The sequence below is a fragment of the Anneissia japonica genome, unplaced genomic scaffold, assembly GCF_011630105.1.
Source record: "Anneissia japonica isolate Jap-2015-1 unplaced genomic scaffold, ASM1163010v1 scaffold1231_len1163931_cov198, whole genome shotgun sequence".
Lineage (NCBI taxonomy): Eukaryota > Metazoa > Echinodermata > Crinoidea > Comatulida > Comatulidae > Anneissia > Anneissia japonica.
Genome location: NW_022728604.1, coordinates 835,656 through 853,673, shown reverse-complemented (window position 1 = coordinate 853,673; position 18,018 = coordinate 835,656). Strand labels below are relative to the sequence as shown.

General features: G+C 31.0%; 1 protein-coding gene across 2 annotated transcripts in view; it reads left to right on the top strand.

Annotated features, from left to right (window-relative positions):
- Positions 1-18,018, top strand: part of LOC117114410 (zinc finger MIZ domain-containing protein 1-like) — a 72,185-nt gene that overhangs the window by 10,841 nt on the left and 43,326 nt on the right. For both annotated transcript variants that reach the window (XM_033258083.1, XM_033258082.1), the window contains exon 2: positions 5,705-6,024. The gene's annotated coding sequence lies outside the window, so the exon portion shown is untranslated. The remainder of the gene's footprint in view (positions 1-5,704; positions 6,025-18,018) is intronic.

Here is an 18,018-nt window from a genome sequence, read left to right as displayed (position 1 = left end):
TTTTGAAATGAAGGGCAATGCCTTCACAGATTACAGAAGGAATAATAAAAATGCAAATCTGAGAATATTTATTTTATATAATATAGTATAAAATTTAAAATTGCTCGAATGTAAAAGAGATAATTTTTGCCTCATAGGGCCTATTCATTATACTCCCATCATTTCTGTAGGTATCCATGGTGATGTTATTTCAGGTTTCTTCTCGCATTTATCTTCAATTGAATGATAAAGGTTTTAAAGTTCAATTTAGTTTTCAAATACCTGTTATCATCAAATATTTATCATTTTTAGTTTAGCGGCATTTGCTTTTGTGATCAAAATAGATATTATATTGTGTGGTGTTTGCCAAGCAGGTGATGTCCTACTGAGTAATAATTCATTTTCCTTCCTGAATTATCATTTATGTACCATTGAAAGATATTTACTTTATTTAACAGATTTTTCTATTTATTAACAGCTTTTTCAATTTCAAAGTATATGGCAAGGCCGAAAAAAATATTAAACCATTTCATTTGGGATTGTAAGGCCTGCATTATAGCTCAGTGCTCTAAAAGTAATTGCCCCAGAAACTCAATGGAGCTTGTCGATCTGCAAACTCGGGTTTATTATCTAAATTAAAACGCTAAAAAGTATTAAACAAATTTAATAGAATACATAAACTAGATTTAAAAATTAAAAGCGTATTAGCAAATCTGAATAATTTTTAAGGCCTTCATGACAATATACAGTAGGCCTACAATAATGCTTTAAAATTCCTAGAAAGTCATAAGACTATACAGTACTTCAAAATTAATAAAAAGAAAATAAAAAAATAGTAAAAAAAAGATTATTTCATATTGTTCCCTTGATAGAAATCTTTGTACATTAACTGATTATTTGATTGATTAATTAATTAGTTCATTCTTTTGTCTGTCACTCATCTTTATCCATACATGTATTACTTTGTTGGTTACCTCTGTGGTTCTTTTACGAATGTATTCATTGGTCCATTCAGTGGTTCATTCAATCTTTTCTTTATTCCTTCAATCTTTCATTCAGTGGTTCATTCAGTCTTTTCTTTATTCCTTCAATCTTCCATTCAGTGGTTCATTCAGTCTTTTTTCTTTATTCCTTCAATCTTTCATACAGTGATTCATTCTGTCTTTTTTTTATTCCTTCAAATTCAATCTTTCATTCAGTGGTTCATTCAGTATTTTCTTTATTCCTTTAATCTTTCATTCAGTGGTTCATTCAGTCTTTTTTTATTCCTTTAATCTTTCATTCAGTCTTTTCTTTATTCTTTCAATTTTTGTTTCAGGGGTTCATTTAGTGGTTTATTCATTCCATCATTCCTTTTTCATTCAGTGGTTCATATTTTATTTGTTCATTTGTTTATTCATTTATTCATTGGTTCATTAGCTTATACATAGATTATTCCTGTTTTCTTACCTGAAATAAATCATGGATTACTCAACAAAATTTACCAAGAACCAAGCTACTGTATACACATTGATATGATGACTTTACATCATATATAATGGCACTATACAACACTTGCAGTACAATCTAATTATACATACTTTACCCAAGAACCCTGGATAATTAGCTTTGAGGAATTGAGCTTACAAATGACTCTTGAGGGAGTTGGCTAAATCTTGGGCCATAAACTGAATTTCTCCCCTGGTGTTTCGGATATGCTAAACAGGATCCAAGCTTGCTTTTGTTGTATTGCGTATCTTACGACCGATTCCCACAGGAGGCAAGTGTCAATAATATGCAATGTCTCATGAAATTAAACTGCTCTCCTTTCCAGGAGTTTTTATTTTTCGTGTCGTCTTCTTCACCATTGAATTCTCTACTCCCAGGGTTCTACTTGGATATTCGTCCAACTCACGAAGATCTGTTGTAATTTGTCATTGTTAAATAATTGCTTGATGCACAAATGTTTTTTTTTCATTCGATAATAGGTATTTATTTATTTATTCTTTAAAAAAATGATGTAGTTAGTATTTTTTAGTAGTTTCATGATAGAATTAACATTTTTTCAAATTAAATAACATAAATAAAATTAAAAAAAATTGAATTTCTGTATTATTATCATTAAAAAAAAACATTTTGCAACGAAACAAAAATTGATTGGTATGGGAAAAATAGTCGTATAGTATTTTTATTTTATTAATGTTTTTTTTAGGTGTAATATTTAAAAAGTATTTGCCAAAATTATAGTTTTTACTTTATTGTATTCTTGTAACATGTATGGGATTTGGCTGACTACTAGTCTGACTCTTCTCCTCTCCCTCCTTTTTTCCCTCCTCCTTAAATAACATAGAATAAATGTTACTCCGGTTAAAGAGAGGGAAGCCATGATTCAACATTTTGTCCTTTATTGAGTCATCTTCTCTATCCTACTGTTGTCTTTCCTTATTCTCTCATTGTGTTCCTCCTTTTTCTACTACTCCGTCTTCTTGTTCTTCTCTAATTTCTTTTCTCTTCCTTAATAATACATTACTACAGACTGATCAAGTACAGTATACTTTAGTCATAGATCGATATAAGTGGTCACCTGATCAACATCCTATAGTTTCACATCACCATCATTATTGTTCACCTGATCAACATATAGTGTTAGTTCATATAGTCAATTTAGGTCATTACTTCTAACGACAGTAATAGTTAGATCACAACTGAGTGTTAATTGGTTTTCAGTACACTGTATATTTCTCTGTTTAATACCCTGACCTTTCAGTTCCCTCTATACCCGTTTCCGATAGCTGTTTATGTTTATTCACTACATTTACTGAAAGTTCAAACTAGTAGTTACCCGACTTGTGCCAAATCCTGTTATAGATCTTCTTAAAATGTCTTTGTTGAACAAATTCGAGCTAATATAAATCAAAATTAAAAATGGTTACCTTTGTTATTTAATTAAAAAATTATAGTAAGAAAGACAATAGTTCATTATGGGCATTGATACAAATTGCTTAGATTTTTTTTTGTGGGCTGGGAGAGGGGTGGGGAGAGTTCTCAAAATATATTTTTGAAAGTTAATTTATTTGTCTGATTAGAAGTGATACACCTATTAAGTATTAAGCAATTTGATTTTATAAACTAAAACTTTATAATTTTTCCAGATTTAACATACGGTAGATATTTATCTTTTTCTTTGTTCTCATGAAAGAAATAAAAAATTCTTAGGTAATCAAGATAAAATTTTGCAGCAAAAAATAAACACTGGAATAAAATTGTTGAACAATAATTATTAGCATATCATGTGATCAGTTAATAGCCAATCAGGTAGTGATTAGCTCTGTTTACTTTTATGGCATATACTCTGTGTATACAGTATCTACCAATTAAAAAGCTATCCTCAGTCATGTCATATAATTTCATTCAATTTATCGTTAGATTATTCTAATATATCAGGCACCTAATTAATAACCGTTAGTCAAACCATGTAACCAATTAAATGCTGTTGGCTTTGCATGTGATATATCAGTCAATAACAATATTAGCCGTTCAACTTACGCGGTCAGTACACCGGTAGCTACTGGATCGATCTGTTCGGGTGTTACTGTATATTAGCTGGTCAAACTAATTTACTAAAGTGTGTGAGTTATCTTAGATCATTTCAGGGGTGAATCATGGCTCAATCGGTCAAATTTTGTTGCGTTTGCTAATCTCTTCACAATTAAATATCCTTTTTTTTTGCAGTAGGGTAACCCATTTTGTCAGAGAGGCTACTGGGTGTTGCCTAGAGGATTATTAATTTACAATCAAAACAATTTGATAAATTTTAGCATGGAAGAATATTTTAATCTTGAAATTTCTCCCTCTATGTGGCTTCTTCAATTCATTTAATTTTGATTTACCTGCTTTTGAATTTCACATTTTGCAACCTGGGGATCAAAATACATTTCATTTCATATCATTTATTTTTCTCAGAAACAATCAAACATGAATGTTGTGTGCAATCATATGTACATAAGTATTAAATATTGCTTTGAAGTTTTATCAAGATTACTGTTAATTTCATTGCTTATTATGTAAAATGGTAGAAAAGTCCTATTAAGTATACAATCTATTTTCTTCCCATGCACACAATGTTTTTCTGTTTTGGTCTTATTTGGGATTTTCCATATTTGTTATTTTTCTATATATCACTGTATTTTAAACTGTACTAGGTTTAATATGCATGCATCTCTCACTCTGTACGCTTGATCGTTTATTTTCAAAATGTCATTCTTGCCCGACAGCATGTCACTTGCTACTTACAGGATGGAATACACTCTGTAATGCTCTATAAACCAAAACCCTGTCCAAAAAAAAACAAAAAAAAAAAAACAATTGTATACCCATATGCAGTATAGTCATGATGTGCCTATATATGGTCATGATGTGATGTCATCATGACCATATTTAGGGTATACCCATATACAGTATAGTCATGATGTGCCTATATATGGTCATGATGTGATGTCATCATGACCATATTTAGGCATGTCATGTTTTTGTCAATACAATTTGATAGTCTGGACCAGTAATACTCTATTCATACTATATTAGGTTTCCTATGACAAATACATTAGTCCTGATGATGCAAGTCTTGTTGAGTTGGTTATAGCGAGAAAAAACAAGTTCTCGTAGTCTCCAAAACTCTGATTAGGGCAGTAGGCCTATAATAATAGAGGCAGTAGAGTAGACCTTTATTGGCCCTAATGGCTGCCCATACAAAAAATGATCTATTAATTCCATCAGCTACTATCAGCTAGAGTTCCTATATAGGAATTCTACAATCAGCCAGAGCCGTAGATAGCGAGAGTTTGGCCAACTTGGCGCATGGACGCCATGTCGTTACCAAACAGCCCAGACGCATGCGCGCGTATAGCTTTAATGTTTTGTTTTGGTGACAACGTGGCCGGTGTAAGTCATGTGATTGCGATCCATCCAATCACGCGCGTATATCCAATCCAAACTCTATCTACGGCTCTGCAATCAGCCAGCTCAGCCCGCCCTCATCAGAGCTAAAAAATGATCTATTAATCAATCAGCAAGCTCTGCCCGCCCTCATTGGAACTAAAAAAAAGCTCAAAGAAAGATCTATCAATCATCGGAGCTTAAAAAAAATATCTATTAATATTCAATCTTCTAGAGCTTATCGGAGCTAAAAACCTGCTATTGGCATGATTTGGACCTATAGCTCTGATAGTGGAAGAAGGAAATCAAGTTCATAAACCACAGATTTGTATTTAGCCCATTATAAGTATTTTCAAATATTGAATATGAAGCGTTATGAATTCACACCAAGGGGTGCTGCACAAGTGGAAATTCTGACGATGAAATAGCATTTTAGGAAGAAATTAATGAGGCAGTAAATTGACTCTATTAATTAATTAGATTCTAATTTCCTTCCTCGTCTTCTTTCCTCCCCTTGCACGTCATCAATTGGTCTATGTTGATCATAAATTCCCAAAACTATCAATGTTCATTGATTTTATTTGGTAAAATATGATTTAATAAAACAATTTAATAATACATTTCCAAGCAAATATTTATCACTTAGTAAACATATAATGGTACCACAAATTATGGTAATTAAAAATCCCTAAAGAATGTAATTAATTAAATATGATTACAATAGGGAAAAAATGTAATTGACTGATATCTCAAATCATAGACATACTGTATAACACCAGCATTTTAAGTAATACATTTGATTCATTTTCAGGCACATCCTGACTCGAACCCTTGAACACCCAACAAAGCAGAGAAAATTGTGGAGAGCTGCATCCACAGATTTTATGATATCACTCCACCAGTCAGCTCGTGTCAGAGTATACACGTTCTGCATGGCCAAGACGAGTAGGAAGCGTATTAACTTGACACACACGATCGTCTAGGCACTTGCATTCGGTGATTCTTAATTGACTCATGTGGAAACGAAACTTCTCAATGTTATGAGTATTGTGGTTTCAGTGTGCTGCCAGTTGCGTCAAAGTTGCAGTGGGAATTTTATGATTTATAGCTACATAGCTGACCTCTAACCTGGTGAGTTTTATGGATTTTTATCATTGATGTTATATGGATTAAATAATTATATTCTCATTCAGGTGAATATTATAATTTGAATATTTTTCTTATAATGTTACACAGGCAATTAAAATGGATTAAATTTCAAATTTTGAAAAGTTCCTTTATTCTGGAAATACTCTTCAAAAGCATTAAGTATTAGTCTCCAAATAGGTCCAGATTCAACAATGAAACAATCAAGCAACAACATAAATAAATACTGTAGATCTATAGTGATTCTCCTAGTTTTCGTTCTATTGTTATTTTATGGAATTCTGCAGAAATATAGTTTGTAATGTAGTTTATAATAGAAAAAAGGATAATAAAAAACTTGAAAAGTTTTGAATCATGGATTATTTTTTTAATTAGAACATTAATTTTAAACTTGATAATGAGGCACACTTCTGTAGTTAATATTTTATTGATTAAAGAATTTGTCTCATTAAAGTGATTATTATCCTCTTCAATCATTTATTTATCAATCATCTTTTCAAATAAGCAACTAAAAAATGTTCTGCATTGTAGATTATGTAGATTATAGAGACATATAAGGAGAAATAAAGTTTAACATTTTTTTTTTGCAAATAATTTTTTAAGGATGTTAAATTTTGAAACTGAAAAATATGACCAAAAGCAAAATGATTAAAAGTATTTTTCTTTTCTTCAAATATTCATGTACTACAAACATTTTAATAAATATTGTGCTTCATAAACTTTGATAAGGCCAAATAAAATAAATTGTTTGTTTGCCCTTCTTTTTAAAAAAAATGATAAATAGGGATGGGCGGAAAATATTTTTTTTTTAAATTTTTTTCCTTTTTAAAAAAAATACTCATCAGACTGAATAAAAATAACCCACAGAGGCCTAGAATGGCAATATCTTACTTCAGACAATAACTTTAGTCTAATTTGTATGTCATCTGGCAAAAAATAAAGATAAATTCACTCACATTTTTTTTTTTATTTGTAAAATAAAAAAAATTTTTTTTTGTTTTTCTGCCACTATTTTTTTCAGTGAGTTAGGGGGCTGATGGAGGAGGGCAAACAAAAAAAAATTTTTTTTGTCCTAAACACCATTATTATTAAAGTGCTGTATCATAGCTTAGTAGGCTAATATGGTGCTAGAGATCATTGTTAACCTTTGGTACCCAGTTCAATTCCATCAATATAAGGGAGTTTTTGATTGCATGATGACGGTAGGACATTGAACGTAATGACGTCAGTAAAAGTCATCTGCGCATGCGAGAACGTTAAGGTCAAATTGTCAAGTAGATTCTGGAACGCAATTTGGCCAAATCTACGTATACAGAGAATGTAGGACGCCAGGTAGGACGGTCACGCATGAGTGATTCCGACCTAGCGAAAGCTCCATAGTATTTTTCTGATTCAGCTGGATGGGCATGTACCAAAATGTGTACCTTCTTCTGATGAGACATTTGCCAAGTATGACCTATTAAAGAATGCAGTACACTCTATTGAAAGGTAGTCTATGTGTTCTCCCTACAGTAAGCACCAGAAAGGCTCCATTAGAAATAATTCTTCAGACTTTCGTGGATTGTTCTAGGTGTTCACGTCGAATAAATCAAATCCCAATAGAACCTACTGTAAAAGGGCTTAGACATAACCTCACCATGTGCTGTAAAAGATCAGAGGAGTGCTCCCTCTTTCACCCGTCCCACACCCCCCTCCCCCTCCCCGCCTCCCAAATGCAGTAGTAGTTAAGGTCATGAAAAAAGATAATACAATGAATGAACAAAGTAAATTACAGATGGAACAAATAATACCATAAATTTATTTGGCAGTTTGTTTAATTTTGTTGTTAATTGGTTCATTCAAAAGGCTAAGGATATGCTTAATCACTATTCAAAGTGGTATATCTTTATAAGACAAACATAAACACAAGATGCTCCACATAAACAAAGTCTCATTGTGAGGCGTAGGGACCTCCATGCTTAGGGAGTGGAGTTGTCTTGGTTGTGAGAAAAAAATCTGGTTACCATGACAGGAATTGAACCCAGGATCCTGGGATTGGTAGGCAAGTATCTTAATCACCAAGCTGTTCAACTGTACTCAAATTGGATGTCTAGATTGAATAAAAGGCTGAATCAATCTACTCACTATGATACAGTATGCTTCATAAGTAACAACAGGCAATATTTCAGACAAAGAAACCAATGATAAATATAATCAGAAAAATATAAAAAAATGATATTATAATCAGTTGTACAGTATATAGAGGGCACTATATAAGATTATTATTGATAATGAAAAAAGGGTTGTTACAGTTGAGCCATCTGTTCATTTCATTTCATTGATTTTACAATTCTTACATTACAATAAAGATAATAGTTCATGATTCTTTTTTTAAATATTTTTCTTTGTTGCTAAACACCAGAGTAAAACTGAGAAAATGGTACTCTCATTAACAATATCAAATGTACTGTAAAATAAGGTTATAGAAAATATAATTTACTTCCCCTTTCACTTTTGAGTGTATTAAATTTTTTTAAATATCTAAGTAATTGGCTTAATTTGCTTGTGTACACTAAAAAGAAAACAAAAATTACATTAAGAAAAAATAAAATCTTTCATTTGTATTGATTTTTAGTCTTTACACTCTTTAATTCAATTGATACTAAAATGCAGATGATAATAAAGGGATAGATAGGGGGGAAAAAAAGTAGATTAAGCAAAAACAAAGTCAGTGTTGATGAAATTTAAAAAAAATCAAAATTATGAAATGCAGTGGGCTAATGAAAAATTGTTTTCTAATATTCAAAAATCTGTATTTCAGTAAACCGCTTTCAAGTTTTTCATCAAATATGCTTTTTGTGTCTTAGAAAAATAATTTCTACAACATATCAGCCTGGCTTTAACATAGGTGTATAATTGCTGGATATTATTACAAACATAGTTTTTTTCATAGAATCATGTCAGTTTGTTACCATCATGTATACTTACGGTGGCTTGAATACAGTAACTCTGTCTGCACCTGATGAAGACAGCTAGCTGAGCCGGCTAAATTAGTGGTAGCCACGGTGTGTCTGCTGAACTGTGAGATCTCTTGGTTCCAAGTTCAATTCCCATAGCTGCTATTCTTGTGTTTCAGCTGGTTTCGAAAGTGCACCATCTTTCAAATGATATGTTTAAGCCATTGGTGAGGTCTCACTACAAAATGAGTCTCATCGTTAGAAAATCAAAAAATGAGATAATATTAGATTTTGGTAGATTTGGTATAAGCTTTAATTTGGTCTTTGAATGGCTTCCCTAGGATAAATAGATCCAGAGATGTTAGCATTTAAAGTTTAGGTGTAGTGTATGAGAACCAGGTTTGAGAAAATCGGCCTCGAAGATAAACTAACCTGTACAAATAATAGGACTAGAATTACAGAATATGTGAAGAGAACACTGTTTTAGTAAGAAAATTCACTTAAAAAGTACACAATCATAAAATATAAGTATCAAGATATTCAAAAGTATTAAAATCAAAATTTTGTAAAAATGTTGCCTTTGACCTATTTTGGTGAATATCTCAGAGTATGATTTCACCAACGATGCGTCTCATTTCGTGGTGAGATCTCACATTGGTTCTGTGTGCAAAATGGCCCAAGTTTATGTTAAAGAATGCAGTACACTCTTTGGAAAAGAGTCAGTTATTATGTAATTGCGATTCGCAAGCCTTCAACATAATAATTTAACAAGGTGCATATAAATATAAATTACAATGTATTATACTATACTGTATAATTTAGTTAAGTTTCATTTAGTAAATACTACTCCACTGTGTTCCCCCGAAGCTGTTTTAGCTGTCAATTTTACCTGTAAAAATAACTGGCCAACCAGTAACAATTTTGAGATTGTAAAATAATAAAAACCACTGATTAGGCCTAGGTACAGTAGTCTAGGCTGGCCTTCTTTCAATAAATGAACGTCATTCCAGTCTGTACCTAGGTTATGAATATATGTGTTGTTTTTTAAAGTCATAACCCCACTCAAAAGGGATAACCTAAACTTAAATAACATGAAATACTAAGAACAAACTTAACTTTTAAATTTGAAATCTTGTGTTGGTTTTTTTTAAACATACTATGAGGGTATGCTGAATATCATAGTAGTAATTAAAATAAACAATAATCATTCCATTTCAAATTAATCTTTAAAAACTCCTAACATTCTCTTTGGCCAAATTGCATCCTAGAATCCACACAACGAGGAGAACTTAATGCTCTTTCATGCGCAGATGACTTCTTGGTGACTTCATTACACTCTACATCCTACTGCGTCATGTAATCAAAAGCCCCCTATTGAAAAATGTTCTTACTGTATGTTATGGAAAATAATATTTTTTTCTGTGAACATAATGTAAGCGGTTTGAGTTGAAACCTTTGTGATTTCTTCTTTTTTCCTCTCATGTGATTACTTCAATTCATTACAACCAAAATGTATTCATTCAACAAACTTGAACTCATCTATTCATGTGATAATGGAAAATGTATCTTGTTAATGAGATAGGGTATAGATCAGTATTACAGTACATCTGACCATCTGCTTCAACATTTTACAACTGAACTTTTCCTCAACTTCTGTGAATTAAACCTGTTTTTTATATTAAATTTGATGTTTTGCTGTTTCATATATTATTAGATTACCATTTTTCCTTGTAATTAATTTAATTCCATATTTTATTTGTTAGCTCTCTGTAGATATTAACAATTTATATTTCTTTTTCAAGAGATGCACAAAAAGCAGAACTTGATTTGTGTTTGAACAAAGAATTTAACTGACAATGTAATAAACAACAAAGAACATAAGAGTTAAAAGATTAGACCGTGCTATGACATGGGAGTTTCACTGTGTGACCCTGCACGCTCCGAAACGATAAGATCAGATTGTGGTTGATTAATCTCTGAAACATTTGATGCTGTTTTCTCTTTTTTTCTCCTTGTGTTTCAACTTTCAATAATAATAATATTAATAATTATAACTTGAGCAAATGCAAGATTTGATTGTGATGGTGGTTAAAAAATGGAAAACCACTAATTCAATAAATTGCTCATCAATCTAAAATGTTCCAATATAATTTCTCAGCTTCCAAGGTGATGCAGATCAACTAATTTAGTTTTTGATGTTATATTCCACCACTTTAAGGGTCAATGCAGCAAATGAACAATATTAAGTATACAGTAGAGTATTACAGTAATTAGCATTTTTGTTTTCATTCTAAAGTTTAATTAAAATTATTGCTTAATCGCAGGACCTCAATGTACAGTAACATAATTTTATGTGCAATGAAAAGAAAATTAATTGTTAAATGTTTGGAATTTTCAATTTGTTTAAGTAGTTGATTATGTTTTTGTGAATAAAAATATTGAATTTGATTGTGATGGTGGTTAAAAAATGGAAAACCACTAATTCATCAATCTAAAATGTTCCAATATAATTTCTCAGCTTCCAAGGTGATGCAGATCAACTAATTTAGTTTTTGATGTTATATTCCACCACTTTAAGGGTCAATGCAGCAAATGGAGGAAATGGGTATGATTGTAACGAGCAGCTGTAATTAGGTAATTAATTAGATGATGATTAATCTGGTGAATTTAAAAGGGATAGGAAGCTAAGGTGACATATCAACATAGCTGTGAGTATCATCACCTATAGTTTGAAAACTATTGTTAAGAAGATCGTTGAAAGGAGGAAATGAGTGTTAAATTACCTTTATATGACTGGTGTTATTCCCTTTATATGATTATTATTGTTCCTTTTATAAAATAAATTTGCTATTTAATAATAACAGTAAAGGTGACATATTATTAACATAAACATAGTATCACCTATAAGTAGGCCTACTCTCAAACAAGATCAGTGAAGGAGAAAAGGTGTTAATTCTTCCCTTATTTCTTGATTGTAAATGTGTTTACTGTACGAAACATATTCCTTAGAACAGTGTCACCAACGAGCAAAATGTAATTCCATTCTTTCAGTGGTCACCCCATTCCTGGTCTATGTAATACCTAGCAAGTGTGATAGACTCTGATTCGAATATATCTTATCTAGGAAAGATCAATATTTCTTGCTTTAAAGAATGTTTTATGTCAATTTATAGGTTTAAATGTTTTCCTTCTTTTTGTTGATTATTTTTGTGAATTTTGAAATGCAATTTTATGTTTTTGTAGTTAAAAGATCTTTCGTAATGACCTTATCGCCGCAAATATTATGCTCCCTTCTCCACGTCTTAATTTAATCCCAACTGGTTTTTCCTATTGCCCAGTCTACTAATTCCTCAATGTACATCTTGCTGTATCTGATGTTCCTTTGTGTTGTGTCTGTGTTTGTGTTGTCTTGCTAACTGTCTTATGTTTTCGTGTCCATATGTTCTGTTTTTGTGTCCAGAGAGGCTGGTGCAGTACAAGATTAAATAAAGTCTTCTGGCATTTGTTTCTTTAGATTTGTACTTTATTCGTTGCGTATAGTGTTGAATGATTTCCTCAATGAATTGAATGCAGCCCCACTGTAGCAATAATATCAAGTTTGTTTTCAGTTAGTCCAACTGTACATGTTAAAACAAACATAAAATACAATTACTGTTTATACTCTACATACCCGACCCCATGTCGCCAAATTTATTGAGCCACCACTGTGCAAATTTAAAATACTGATAATGTTAACAACTTTAAGTACGCTGGGAATTTATACAAGTTAAATTACTCAAAGTTACATTAAGTTCAAATCTCCAACGGTTACGCAGGTTAACTTACTGTAATTTTTAAATTATAAAGTATGAGAATTATATTAATTCAGGAATGACATTAGGTCATAAGTTGCATTGAAGTATAACATAATATTAATGAAATCAAGAACTTCTTTGTCTCGCTCCTTTGTTCTACAGTAATCGTAGGATAAACGTCAATGATTACGATTTGCCGTGGTGTAGTGACTTTTCACAGATATCGACACACATTACTGTAAAAAACGATAAATTATAAGAATGAAAATAATAAAATAAATTAATTTAAATGCAATAGTACAACAGTATTTTTCTCTACTTCATACAGGGCCATCCATTTTTCCATTACTTTCACAAGAGCACAAAACATGTATCGCAAATGGGGACCAATGATATATAAATGGTAGTTTAAAGATTATTGATTGGTATATAACATACATGTAACATAAAAATTATATTTGATAGCATGGTTCAATATTACAGATACTTAAGTACATTACTGTATATCAGTATTTTTCCTTTTAAATAGGATGATAAATTCTAAAATCATTAAATTCATCAAAAATAATTCTACTACTGAGAAATGAAAAGAATGAATACAATTCAGAAATGATAAAAATTGTGAAATTTAAATTGTAAATTATAAAAATGGCCAACATCATCATCTCTAGTTTTCGTGCCAGTTTAAATTGAATAGAAAAGGTTCAAGAGAGGCGACAAATTCCTGCATCATGCGGAAATAAGGCGCATGTTGTGTGCGCTCAGGTGCGGCGAAGCGTAACCACTTTTCACAGCACAGGGCTCCCAATCGCACTGCAATCCCATTCATGTGGAACAATTTTTTCTCCCAGTTCAACTTTCATTCTTTTTGAATTGCATCTATTAAGCGTTGCATACGCAGTCAAGAGACGTGGGGATTATGTAGGTAATATGTTAGCACAGATGATTAGTCGAATGAAACCGTATAAACAATCTAATTGCGATTAATGTGTTGGAAACAACAGTAAAATCATTCATAAATAGTCATTATAAACTTGATTATTTTTTGTTCTGCATCTTATAATAACCATATATTATTTGATGACATTATTGCAGTAATACATTAATTTGTACAGCATAGGATTTTATTGCTAATAGAAGTTTTCATAACATTAATTCCTTTAAAATATCATTAATAAATGAAACAATACATTAAAAAGGCAACATAGTCTTTTTATAAGAGGTTATTATTCATTATTGTAGATGTTTAAGAGATTGAGGGATTTTTGATAGATTATTTGGAATTAAATAATTATTAGATTAAAATAAACAATTTGAATTTGCTATAATTTTATATGGTACTATCTTTTATTATTATTATTTGAACATGGTAATATATATTTGATTAAAATATTAATAATTTATTATATCATTTTAGATTTTGAGGTGTTTAAATATTTAAAAAATCATACCAAACATGAGTTAAACATTTAATGTTAACAGTTTAAGTTCGTACAGTAATTATGCATTTTTTTGTATAAAGTTGAAATATAAAAACAAGTTGAAGTATCATCAAACAATTAGGTTAACAAACATCAGTCAGTGTTTTATCCTGTATCAAGTTTTATGCGACAGATTTGTGCTCCATATATGGGCATGATGATATATCACATCCATATTTGGGCATGATAATATCATATCACATCCATATATTTGCATGATGATGTAATATGACTTCCATATATGGAAAACCACAGGTATTGTATAAATTTGTAAGTGTGGACAGAGCCTTTATGTGTTAACACAGATTTGATAAGTGTACCATTTTCATCTGCTTTAAACTGGCATCAAATTATGCATTACACAATGCATCTGTACCCTATGCAATAAAAATCAATGATAATGAAGACCTGAGTCAGTCTGCCTCTCAAAACAAACACCATTTATTGAGGCCCTTCAGGTCGGTCTCCTTTACTATCTGCGCTCTGTATTTATGATGTGCTGCAATATTGTCAGTAATCAATTATTAACCTTATTAATTGCTCACCTTGTTTATTACTCATCCAGTGTCTTAAGCTAATTATTACAATTGGGCTTGGTTTGACATAACTCCATGTTTCATATTAGAGCCTGTCTATACAATCTCCAGACAATTAATTAAACCTATTTAAAAATTATTATTAGATAGTTTCTGATATACTGATTTGAATCATTCTCCTTGTATATTTGCACATTTTTCATGTGAATTTTTATCAAGTACTGATCATAGTAAATGTGATGGTCCTCCTACGATTTTATCGTGCAAGCTCTTATAAGACTCGCCTGGCAACATCTTTTTTTTTCTGGTGTCCTTAGGCATGTTGACATAGCCAACATATTTTTTTATAATTAAAAGGAAATTTAATTTAATTTTAAATATTTCATTTCCATTATTTTTTTCATGAACCTTCTAGTCATTAGGGTTTCATAAAATGTCTTGTCTCCTAATAATATTTTATTCCTTCTCAATAAACTCACAAACTAAATTCCGACGAAATTTGATGACTCTCTAATGTTTCACTTGTCCTCACTTGGAGGGTTTTTATTTTATACCCATTAATGACATCGGAATCTGAATACTTATGGTTGCTATAGTTACAGTACCTTGTCCCCTTATTACTGTTTGGGATATTAACCTTAAAGACTGATCTAACCGTCACCCCAGCCTGCAATAATACTGGAAATGGTGTCATTTGTCAAGGTGCCAAACAGAAACATTATTTGGTTGTCAGTGGTTACCCTCCTGGATGGCTCACAGGGTGGTTTGGTCAACTTTCTCTAGAATTAGAAGCTAAAAATAGTTTAGTATTTAGAATATCCTCCCAGTGGACTATTTTCTGTGTATCATAACCATTTGTAGTCTAATTAATTGATGGAATATGGACAAGTAATCATATATTCAGAATATATAACCACAGTACTTGAGTTTATATACCAAATCACAAGAATAGTAATAATGATCAGTGGCATTTCCAGGATTTTTGAAAAGGTGGGTGCAGGATAGAAATACTGCAATGCGCAAACCTACATATTAATGGTTCACTTGTCCTCACTTGGAGGGTTTTTATTTTATACCCATTAATGACATCGGAATCTGAATACTTATGGTTGCTATAGTTACAGTACCTTGTCCCCTTATTACTGTTTGGGATATTAACCTTAAAGACTGATCTAACCGTCACCCCAGCCTGCAATAATACTGGAAATGGTGTCATTTGTCAAGGTGCCAAACAGAAACATTATTTGGTTGTCAGTGGTTACCCTCCTGGATGGCTCACAGGGTGGTTTGGTCAACTTTCTCTAGAATTAGAAGCTAAAAATAGTTTAGTATTTAGAATATCCTCCCAGTGGACTATTTTCTGTGTATCATAACCATTTGTAGTCTAATTAATTGATGGAATATGGACAAGTAATCATATATTCAGAATATATAACCACAGTACTTGAGTTTATATACCAAACCACAAGAATAATGATAATGATCAGCGGCATTTCCAGGATTTTTGAAAAGGTGGGTGCAGAATAGAAATACTGTATGGAACTGAACTTTGCGCAATGCGCAAACCTACATATTAGTGACTGCTTTGGCTGGATGGCCCACCTTCACAAAATATTGTTAAAATAAAATAAAATAAATAAAAATAAATTACATAATAAATTGGTTAATGTCTAAAGTAACTTACTTTGCCATTTATTTCCATTAATTTACTATTATTTTTTAGACATGGTATATGTAGATATTTTTTAATTTAATCCAACTTTCACTCCCCACCTCTTTTTGCCATTGTAAATTTAAAAAAAAAAAAAAAAAGTGTAACTTAAGTACCTATAATCTCTGAAATAATTAAAAAAAAATGAATACCATGAAAAAAGGGAAAAAAAAATCAAGGTGAGCAATTATTTTTCAAAAGCTTAGAAAATTTTCATAATATCAATTAAAAAACATAATTTTAATGTATAGTCATCAATTTACCGTGCTGTCATTTCCTCTTTCCATTCTGGTTTTTCCATCCTTAATTTCATCATTTCCCTTTGTGTTTTCTTATCATTTGTTGGCCTTGGTATTTGTGTCATTTCTCAAGCCATTGCATGCGTTTCCAATAGACAATAACATTGCAAGGTGTCCTTATTAATATTTTTTATTGTACAAAAACAAACCACATAAATGTTTTTTACTACACTAGGGATTAATAGTAGTTAATCTCTAAAAGGTTTTTTTGCAAATTTGTCTCTGCAAATCATATGCATTAAATTTTTTCTGAAGTACAGTATAATCAACTATATTTTAAATAATCAGTTTTGGATAGTTTTTATCCAAAGTAGAGGAAGGAAGTATAGAGCGCCCTCTATCTCATTCTTAATGTTTATTTATTCAAAATATTGGGCCGTTGTACTCATTAACTCATTTTATACTTGGAGATTAAAATCATCTACTCACCTCTGCTCTAATTGCATCTTAATAATAATAATTAGTAACTTGGTGCTAATAGACTAGGTATCATTTTAATTTATAGCATACAAATTGAATCTTTTTTCTGCTTAATTACCTAGCTAACAATTAAGAAATACATAGTTATAAATCTAGTTAATTTTTCATAGCTAACTGATAAAAATTATTCAACATTCACAGAATATAGTCTACTTACAAAAATATTGACAATTCATAGAATTTAATATATACTGTACTGTACCTTTGAATATATTATCGTTTAAGATATAAGGCAAACCATTATGCCTTGTTATTAGATCTTGAAATGGTCGTAAATCACCCAAAAATAGATTTCTCATCAAAGGCTGATTATTTCTACAAGACTTTTGATATACTCTTTCAACTGAACCTTACAGAACTAAGCCAAATGCCAGAGAATTAGGATGAAATCATGCAGAGTATCGTGAATTGATTCTATTAAAAAATCGTAGTGTTTATTATTGCTATAAATTTTTATCCGGGCCAAAGATACAAGAAATTTAGAAAGCAAAAAGACAAAAAAAATTGTAGATGTGATACTAGCTGACTGGAATAGTAGCTCGAATTAGCCAACCTTGACTAAATATTGTTCATTCATTCTTTATTTAGCCTTTCAGAAAAGTTGCAATATAATTTGTACATACTGTAACATAAAAATGCTTAACTACCAAAACTGTTGCTTATATTTTGTGTTTATTTAATATTTAGTCATATTTTATTTCAAAATCCTGTAGCTATCACATTACTGTACCTCTTCAGATAC